Below are 10,049 nucleotides of genomic sequence, written 5' to 3'. Positions count from 1 at the left end.
AAACGGTTGAAAAACAAAACATAATTTCCTCCATTGACAATATATTCAATGTCACGCAACGACACAGATACCTTCTGAAGTGTTTTACGAAAAAGTTTTAAACTTTTGCAACAGAAAGACACAACGTATTAACCGCGATGTTCGAAAATATTGATTAAAATCAAACAAAGCTAGAAGGGAACGTGAAAGGTGTGTGCGTGTCTGTGTGTGTGTGATTTGGATTTTTAACGTAGCTTTAACAATTTTTCAGTCATATCGCTACGACGTCTGCAGTGTTACAGTTTATAGTGATGTCTGGGTCATCATGCCGCAGACATGTATCATCATGTCTCACCAGTCACACTATCTTGACAGTGGCTCGAACAGTCCTAGCACTCACCATTTAATGCTGAGCGGCAAGCGAGGCAGCTGGTAGTAGCATTTTTATAATTCTTAGGTATGACTCGGCCGGGGTTCGAACCCGTGACATCCCACGTCCGAGGCGGACGCTCTAACCACTTAGGCCTCCGGAGTGGTCCGGAAAGTAAAGGAAAGAAACCAAACGAAATATATGCTGTATAAAAAAAACCAGACTTTCTCTCTCATATATGAAAACTGTTCGAAATACATACATACATACATACATACATACATACATACGTTTTAGTTGCTTTGATATCTCATCGTTTTCTGATTATCTCATTTGTATACTGTGGTATGTACGATAACACTTCTCTTGACGACCATTCGCCAGATGTTTAATACCAAGCATCGCATTTACATTTGAACGTAAAACGACTGTAACCCTTTAAGCGAATAACAAAGTGTACAAAATTTTGAGTTGTGTCGATCTCAATTACACATATTGAAGTGTCAAAAAAAAACCACGCTGAAAAGATCGAATTTCACTTTGTGCTGGCAAAGCAGTCGAAAAACCATTCTCTGGATAGATAGGAAGAATCAATCAGCTATCTGAAAGGGGAACAACCATACATTTTGAGTTCATTCATTTTTGCTGAATAATACCTTTATTTGGACCTTTGATACATTACGGGGAGTATCCACTTCAAAATACAGAGCTAGCGATAGAGTTTCAAAGCTACATAATTTTTATTTTAAACAATGGACTTGTACCAGGTGAATTCCCTAGATCAAACAACGAATAAATCCATATATCGCATTTGCATAATATTATATATTGGCCGAGACCCTTTAATCCTAGATTTGTTTGTTTGTATGTTTTCTACTTTGCTTTCTTTGTAGTGCAATAAATGCACACTATTTCATATATTTTAATTATTTGATTATTAATAGTGGGGTGTACATATAGGAAACATTTATATACTGTTTTCATGTACATTCAATAAGCATGACTTAATCTATTGAACTGTTATGATATGCGTTTGTATCATAACCTTCTTGTCATCTCTTGCTATGAGAAGGGATTACTCATAAGTTAAGAAATGTCTTTGTCCATGGTTAGAGAGAAAGAGAGAGGAGATAGAATTCAGGGTCTCTAACAAGGGTGTCACCAATAACCGTGAATTTACGACTACATCTACTATATACACACATATGTGTGTGTGTGTGTGTGTGTGTGTGTGCTAAATTCTAAAGATACTTTTATAAAGACTTTATATTTAAAATACAAGAAATACATATAAACTTACACTTTCCCATCGTGCTTGCCAACTTCATTGTATAATTTCTGCCTTTTAGAATTTAATACAGATAGTTAAATCTCGATTAACTTCACGATATCCAGTGAGTATAAAATTCAATAGTTGTGATTAATGCAACAATCATTTTGAAGAAATGCATCGTGCTAAATTTAAAATGGGATACTAATTTGGAATAGGTTACTAAACATTACTCAATATTACTTAAAGAATCTTTTATTTCCAAATTAAATCTAAACGTGAAGTTGGTAGCGAATTCATCTTTTCCAATTATACATACCACAAATACAATTAAACATTCCATTATATTATAATATAAAATATAAAGAACGTCAAGTTTGAAAACTATCTCTCAATTTGCTTGATTTGTTACTGTGTTAAACCAGCTTGGTGTATAATTTTAAAAGTTCTACTGAGTGCGGCCACCACCATCACCATTTGACATAGAAGAAAGGAAGAGGAAAACAAGAGCAAAGAAATAAAACTAAGAAGAGGAAACGATTAGCAACCCGCCAAGCCGTGAATAAAGGAAGTGCACAGAACAAAGGAACTCTCAAACAAAGGAACGATAGGAACAGAAAACAATGGAATCAAAAGAGAGACTTGGAGCGGAGGAGCAGACTGGGCGTTAGGACAAAAACAAAAGATAAGTCATCATTCAATGCTAGACGCAATTTAAGTAGAAGAATGCAAACTAGGTCCAAACAAATGGCTCTATTCAATCCAAAAACGCAAACACACAAGCCACCAAACAACCCTATCAACAAATCAAGATTAACGCAAGTCGTACCAACCACAGCAAACTCCAATTCAACCAACATCACACTGGGACCCCAAATTCTGGTCACAAACACAGACCAAGCAAACCACAAACCAACAGACATAACTAACACCCACCCACCCCATCAACAGAAACTACTAGAAATACAAAACTACACTCCAGGGTACAATATAAATACAATGCCAATACTATCGCCAATCCTCTTCAAGGAAGCCGGAAAAAACACACACAAATGAAGATATAGACACCACTATTCCAAACCTAACAAATGAATTTGACAGTAACCTACATACCTTAAACCCCAATAATTAGACCACATAATCATAACCAGCACCCCAAAATTCACCAATCCTATAAACATGCAAACAAACCAACAACAGGAAATCAAGCAAAAAACAATAAATCAAAAATTAGGAAAGAAATTATACACTCAAGCCAAACTCCTAGACCATGTGGGATAATAAAACCAAGGGAACCACCAACCTATGGGAACAAATCCAATGAATTAGACACTACCAAACTACCCAGGGGCATCACTAATAAGGGAACCCAAAGACCCCAAACAAACCAAAAAACGCAAAACACATACCTAGATAAAGGCAATGGCCCGCTTAAACCCCAAAACAAGCAAAACCCACCCACAAGTAAGGTTAACTCAAAACAGGAAATAAAACAACAACAGAATCCCCAAAACAAAATTCACAATATCCATTCCATCGAACACACCATATACATAAGCAGCAGGTGCAACATAATTACTAATCTAAGTACCAAAAGTATTATGACAGCACTGGCCAAAATTCACACTGGACAATTCAAACTGATAAGACCAAGTCGAAAATACCTGATTGTCCAATGCAGCACAATTCAACAGGTGGAAATATCGATCCAAATTGAAACTATAGGCCCAATAAAGACCAAAGTAGAGAGACACCATAGCACTCAAAGGAAACACGAGTCACTTGAGCTCCAAACACAGTGAAACCACAACTAATCTGCCTGAACCCACTAAAACCACTATCTTGTAAAAAGTAATAGCACTAAACGGATGCAACAAGGACATAAGCAATGAACTCCTACTTCATAAACTCACAGCAAATAGAACACATACCACCAAAGTCTATCGTCTTAAAAATCACAACGGACAAGAAACAAACAAAACAGTTATAGAGGCTACCGAGCCAATAACTTCAATAATAAAACTAGGACAGTCAGGAGTGTACCATAAGCTGGAAAACTACATAAACAGGCTAAGATTTTGCACCTAATGCCTGCACTGGGGACACTATGTCCAAAGATGTAGATTCAAACCAAGATTCAAGTACTGCGGAGGTCCACACAAAGGAGAATCCACACAAGTAAACAAAAATGTGTTAACTGTAAAGAAAATCATTATCCTAGATCGGCAGAATGCAGATTTGCAATAAAAGAGAAGCAAATAGTGGACTTAATGAACGAAAAACACCTCACCTACCATTCTGCCAAAAACATTATCTGTAAAAACAACCCCAACACACCAAAATCTACCTCTGAAACAATCAATGAGCACCAAAACTCTCCACACAGAATCAAAAGGGAAAACATTGCACCACAAAACATACCCTCGAATCAGGAAACAAATGAACCAAAAACTACAACCCACATTGTAACAAACCAAGACCACCCTGATAACACTCCAGATACAAACAAAACTGTCACCCCAAACATCCCCAAACCTAACACACACCCCAACACAGAATTAATACAGGCAGCAATGAAACTAACAACAGGAACCCTAATACAAGATATCAGTAGCATAATGAGAACCCTCAAAACCATTTTCACCATACTAGCTGATTGGACCACAAGACTAACAGATAAAGACAACGTCATAAATGGATAGTACAAAAAATAATAAAATCACCATTTGGCAATGGAACTGCAGAGGAATCTTTAAAAACCTATCAGAACTGCAGAACAAACTGAATAATTCGGCCGCAGGAAACCCTCATAACACAAGAACACAAACGCCTCCCCAAACTACAAAGCTATACCCAGGGAATCTTTAAAAACGGACCCAAGGGGCAGAAAGGGGGTGGACTAGCAATTGTTTTGATAGATACACTAATCTACTATGAAATAATAAAAGTACACCCTAACCTAAACATCAATAATATCATCGAAATAATGTCAGTAATGATAAATATAGGAACTACAAACATTCAAATAATAAATGCATACGACCCAGGGGGTACCTTCTGCCCTACCAACCTAATCTCACTAAGGGCAATCACTAATAAGAACAACAATCTAATTATCTGTGGCGACTTCAACGCACACAGTGAATTATGGGGAGGTAAAAAGATAGATCAAAGAGGGAAAATTGTTGAACAATGGATAACTGAGAACAATCTGGTCATCTTAAACACTAGATTAAACCTTGAGGATGGCACTCTCTCAGCCATTGACCTAACCATCACTACACCAAAATTGGCTCAAATCACAAATTGGTGGGTGGACCAAGAAGATACGTTAGGAAGTGACCATTTCTCCATCACAATCAATATTCAAACAAAACCTCAACACATTCCAAACGAAACCCCAACTAAATGGAGGTACTAACAGGCAGACTGGGACCAATTCCAATTATTACTAGCTAGAGTAAATCCAGATAACTTAGAAAGCCCAAATATTGACATGTATTATGATGACATAACAGACACAATTATAGAGGCAGCTAACCGATGCATCCCAAAGACAACTGCACTATAGCACATAAAGACAAAAAAGGGCCTTAAATAAATATAAACTCACCAAAAATTATATCTACTTCCAGCAATATAAAGATAAAGAAAAAGAACTAAAACAAACTATAAAAACTGCTCAAATTAATCTATGACAAACCTTTTGCTCTAAACTGAGTCTAAAATCAAACTAAAAACAAATATGGGACAAGATAAAAGCCATAAAAGGGAAAGCAGCTACCTCAGCCCCAAAAATTAAAAATGCCATAACAGATAAAGATAAGGCAGACCTCCTAGCGAAGCATTTTTCGAACATGAGTAGCAACAATAACCACACCAGAAACTTTCAAGAACACAAAAAACTAATGGAGGAAACCCAACCTCAAAGTTTCAAGACCAAGGAACAAAAGAATCTCACCTAAATAGCGACATCACAGTACATGAATGGGAGATAGCCCTACGATCCAAAAACGAAACATCCCCTGGTAAGGATCAGTTAGGTTGCATGATCTATATAAAAAAAACTACCTATCAATATAACAATAGCCATAATCAAACTCTTTAATAGGATACGGGATAAAGGCCAACTATCCACCAAATGGAAACAGGCCATAGTAATACCAATCCCCAAGCTAGGTAAAGATCCCAACAACATAAATTCGTACCGACCCATCTCTCTTACAAACAATATTTGCAAAATGATGGAGACAATAATCGCAAATAGGTTAAAACACCACCTAGAAACCAATAACCTACTCTCCATAAATCATTGTGACTTTCGGAACAAACGATCCACCACTGACCAACTTCTCAGATTGGAAACAGACATCAAACTCGCTTTTAACTCACATAGGAAAACCGATCGCAACCACATAGCGGTTTTTCTAGACGTAGAAAAAGCGTTCGACCTAGTATGGACCAATGGACTAATGGACAAATTAAACTAATTTGGAATAACTGGATGCTTGATCAACTGGATTGGCGATTTCCTCACAGGCCGGAAAATTACCACAAGAATAGGCAACACCCATTCGGAAGAATTTTCACTTGAAAATGGAACACCGCAAGCGAGTGTAATAAGTCCCCTACTATTTAACCTAATGGTAAACGACCTTGACCTCAATGCAGCCTCCACAAAAATAAACATGTCACAATTTGCAGATGATAGTGGCATATGGAGGAATGGAAATCCTGCCAATAAAACAGTAATTAAAGAAATCCAGCAGAGCCTAGACAACATAGGGAGATGGGCGGACAAATGGGGTTTCAAAATATCTCATGAAAAAACTGTGGCAATCATATTCACCCCCAAACGAAATAACAACCTAGTCAGTAGTGTATAGGGACGGTGTAGGGGCAGGGGACTTTAATGTTAAACTAGGGAGTTTATTACATGAGGACTATGTAAATTAAACATGGGGCCATTGTTTTGGAATATAGGGACAATGGGAATTGAACATTGGACAATGGATTGGGACTGTTGAGGGACAATGGAACTTGGACATGGTGGGACTGTCTAGGGATAATGGAAATGGAACATGGGAGATGGATAGAACACAGACATTTATTAAAAAAGAAAAAGAAATTGGGCATGAAAGTTAATTTCTTTTTGCTGCATATGACTGGCCCTGAAAAGGGCCTTTGGTTTTATGTTAACATACCATACTGTTAACATAGTAGGCATTGTTGAGGTCTCCTTCTTTTCCTTAAACTTTGTCTCACTTCTGGTCCGTAAATCAAAACTCTCTTCAAACAGCCTTGCCTTTCTACGTAGATTCATCTTTTCCACACACATGTATCTGTCATCCTAACAATTGTCCACGAGGATCGGACATACATCGACAAGTACGTTCTAAACATCATTGAAGAGACGAGAGTAGAGGATTCCACGTCGGTCCACATCTTGGTGACGAGAACAGGTGAAGGAATGCAGCGAACTGCTGTTATTTATAGGGGAAGGGAGGATCGAAACGGATTGAATTGGTTGACCAATCCAAACACGCGTTACAAAATTCAGTCGCCATTCGTACAATCGGAAGACTGCAGTCCCTGACGTCACATTCCCTATATAGAGTCTCTAGCTTTTGTGCGCAGTCTATCCATGCAACAGTTAGCATAAACATGGCGCAAACTCAGAAGACGATGAATTGGGGTGCACCGTCCAAGGGAACCCGGACTTACTTCCAGAAGAGGTAAACTGGGATTTTGTGGACATTTACCTTCGCCACCTTCTCCTTCTTTACCACACGTGGAGAATTTTAAATAGAGACAGAAAGAAGAATTGGAGAAATTTATACAACAGCAAAAGGAAGGAGAACAAGTTTTTATCCTACAGCAGCGAGAAGAAGAGGTAAGAAAGAAACAGCAAGAAGAAGCAGCAAAGAAACAAGAGGGTGAAAGTCAAACGGTCACGATACTGTTAGACATTTTAGTGGAGTTAAGAAGTCTCAAACAAATGTATCAGACTTCTTTATTACGACTGAAGAGAAAAAGACCTTCCCGAGCTAAACAACCCAACCCTTTGACCACACCTACCATACCACCCTTAGTCATTTCCACCAAATCATCATCGACAGTACGCAGTCCAGAAATAGGCCTTGGCCGTGGCAAAGGCTTAAGACAGTTAAAGTTGATTGCTTCCTAAGTTTGTTGTTTAAAAATCAAAACCAAAAGACACTTACATTTTATATACTGTTTATTCTGGTACAAACTTTACAATCCAATTCACAACACAACATAGCACTTTAAAAAGTTCATAAGCTTCTTCTTTGTTTTTGTTCACTCTCTCTCTTTTTTAAATTTCTTGACTTTCACAGCTTTTTCCTCTTCTTCATCCTCACTTTCTTCCCTTCTTTTTTTTCCTCCTGTTTCTGTTTCTTCACCTGCCTGCTTTCTTCCTCTTCTTCCTCTCCATAACTCCCCTCTTCTTCTTCTTCTTCTTGCTCCTGTTTTGTCTTAGGGCAATCTGGGGACCAATGTCCTTTTTCTTGACAATGATAACAGGTATCTTGACTTTTGTCTCTTCAAGCCCCTGTTTTGCTTTTTTGACGGTCTGGACACTCTGAAGACCAATGCCCTTTCTTCTGACAGATATAGCAAGTATCTTGACTTTTATCTCGAAAGGGGGGTGAGTAGTGACTCGGCTTGTCTGAAGAAAATTATCTGATGACCCCTCGCAAAGCTCTGATGAAAAGTTTTCTCTGTGTAGTCTCGTCCATTGTTCTGCTCAGTTTGAGAGTGAAATGAATAGTGAAAGGACAAGACACACACTCTTTATATATACTCTGCTCCATCATCGATATAAAGTAACCATGGTGTTTCACATGTAGTCATTTGACATTTTGCAGTTAAGATGAAGAAAGTAAGAGGCAGAAATGCGATCTATCGCCTAGTACCATCGCTGAAGTCTTGGCATAAATTCATGCCAGTGATTTTGAAGATGACATGTGTGAACCAGAATCCAAACCTAGCCAAAGTTCACCAATCAACCCTGAAAAGTACTATCACATTCGAGAGACGGAAAAGCGTCCCTCTAGAAAATTTAGAACCACGGCTTACAAATACACGGTGAAGTTTAAAGATTTCAAGTCCCACGTACCGTTGGAGAAAGCAGAAGGGTTCATCACCGAGGTGTGGGATTCTTTGCGCACCACACTAAAGCGACAATGTCAACCCAAAGAAGACGATCGCTTGAGACTTTCCATAGAACACGACGGCTTGAAATCCCTTGTTTGGATCGAGTTTAGCAGCCCTGCAGAATTGACCGCTTCCAAAGTCATGGACAAGATTCAACACGTACAACAATCTAATGACCAATTTGACATCACCGATGGAATGGAAAAGAGCCTGGGAGAACATTCGAAAATCGGACAGAGCTAAACAAAGAAATGAAGCACAACTCCTTTTACAACAAGTCAGCCTGTCCAAAGACACACCCTGTGGTATTCCAGAGATGCAAAAATTGCAAGATGCCCTAGCTCCACGATACACGTTGAAAGTGCACCCTCAAGAAGTGCGCGGACACGTTGAAAGTGCACCCTCAAGAAGTGCGCGGACCTCTGTTGTTTCGAGGCCAAGACTTTAAGGACGGAAAATATATTCATCTCTATCATCACGATGAACATTTCGATACCATTACCAGTATCACTGCATTCCTGGGATACTGTTATTACCGTGAGAAATGTGACTATGGCTATAACAATCGAGAGCAACAGAAACATTGTGGATCGAAATGCTCAGGATGTTTGGCCTCTCAACCCTGTCTGGACCAAGGGCAAGAACGAGTGCATTGTCCAGCTTGTCTGCGCACTTTTGTCAGCCCTGCCTGTTACCAATAACATCTGAAGACACAAGGTTCACAGCAGAAATGTGCTTGTCAACTCCTGATATTGTGCCCTACGTGTGGACAAGGCATATGTACCAACAGTCCCAAGTCACACGTATGTCGAGGAAAAAAAAAAGTCACATTTGTCACCAAATCGTGGACTTGGAACATCAATGCTACATGCAAACATATCAAAACGAACAAGAGGAAAATAAGGACCACAAGAAGAAATGGAATTTCATCTTTTTCGATTTTGAATGCATGCTAGAGACTGGCATTCACATTCCTAATTTTTGCGTGGCTCACCGAGCGTGTGAAAAGTGCATTCAATAACCTATCTTGAGTTATTGCCCTCACTGCAATAAGATTCCTGGAGAGCGTAAAAAATCTTTCGACGACCGAACACGTTAGCCGATTTTGCCCGATGGGTCTTAGACCCCATCAACAAGACGTGGAGCCAAGAGAACATCGAACGTTACGGAGATTGTCATCACCATGCCACGGTGATGGCTCACAATTTCTCGGGATACGATGGACAGTTTCTTCTCAGATACTATACCCAA

General features: G+C 38.9%; 1 protein-coding gene across 1 annotated transcript in view; it reads left to right on the top strand.

The window, feature by feature from the left end:
• Window positions 1–10,049, top strand: part of LOC149801456 (putative ATP-dependent RNA helicase DDX49) — a 120,866-nt gene that overhangs the window by 38,070 nt on the left and 72,747 nt on the right. The window lies entirely within an intron of this gene.

The sequence above is a fragment of the Sinohyriopsis cumingii genome, chromosome 4 (assembly GCF_028554795.1).
Source record: "Sinohyriopsis cumingii isolate HCF-2022 chromosome 4, ASM2855479v2, whole genome shotgun sequence".
Lineage (NCBI taxonomy): Eukaryota > Metazoa > Mollusca > Bivalvia > Unionida > Unionidae > Sinohyriopsis > Sinohyriopsis cumingii.
The sequence above is the reverse complement of the archived record's forward strand: the minus strand, read 5'-3'. Positions and strand labels throughout refer to the sequence as shown.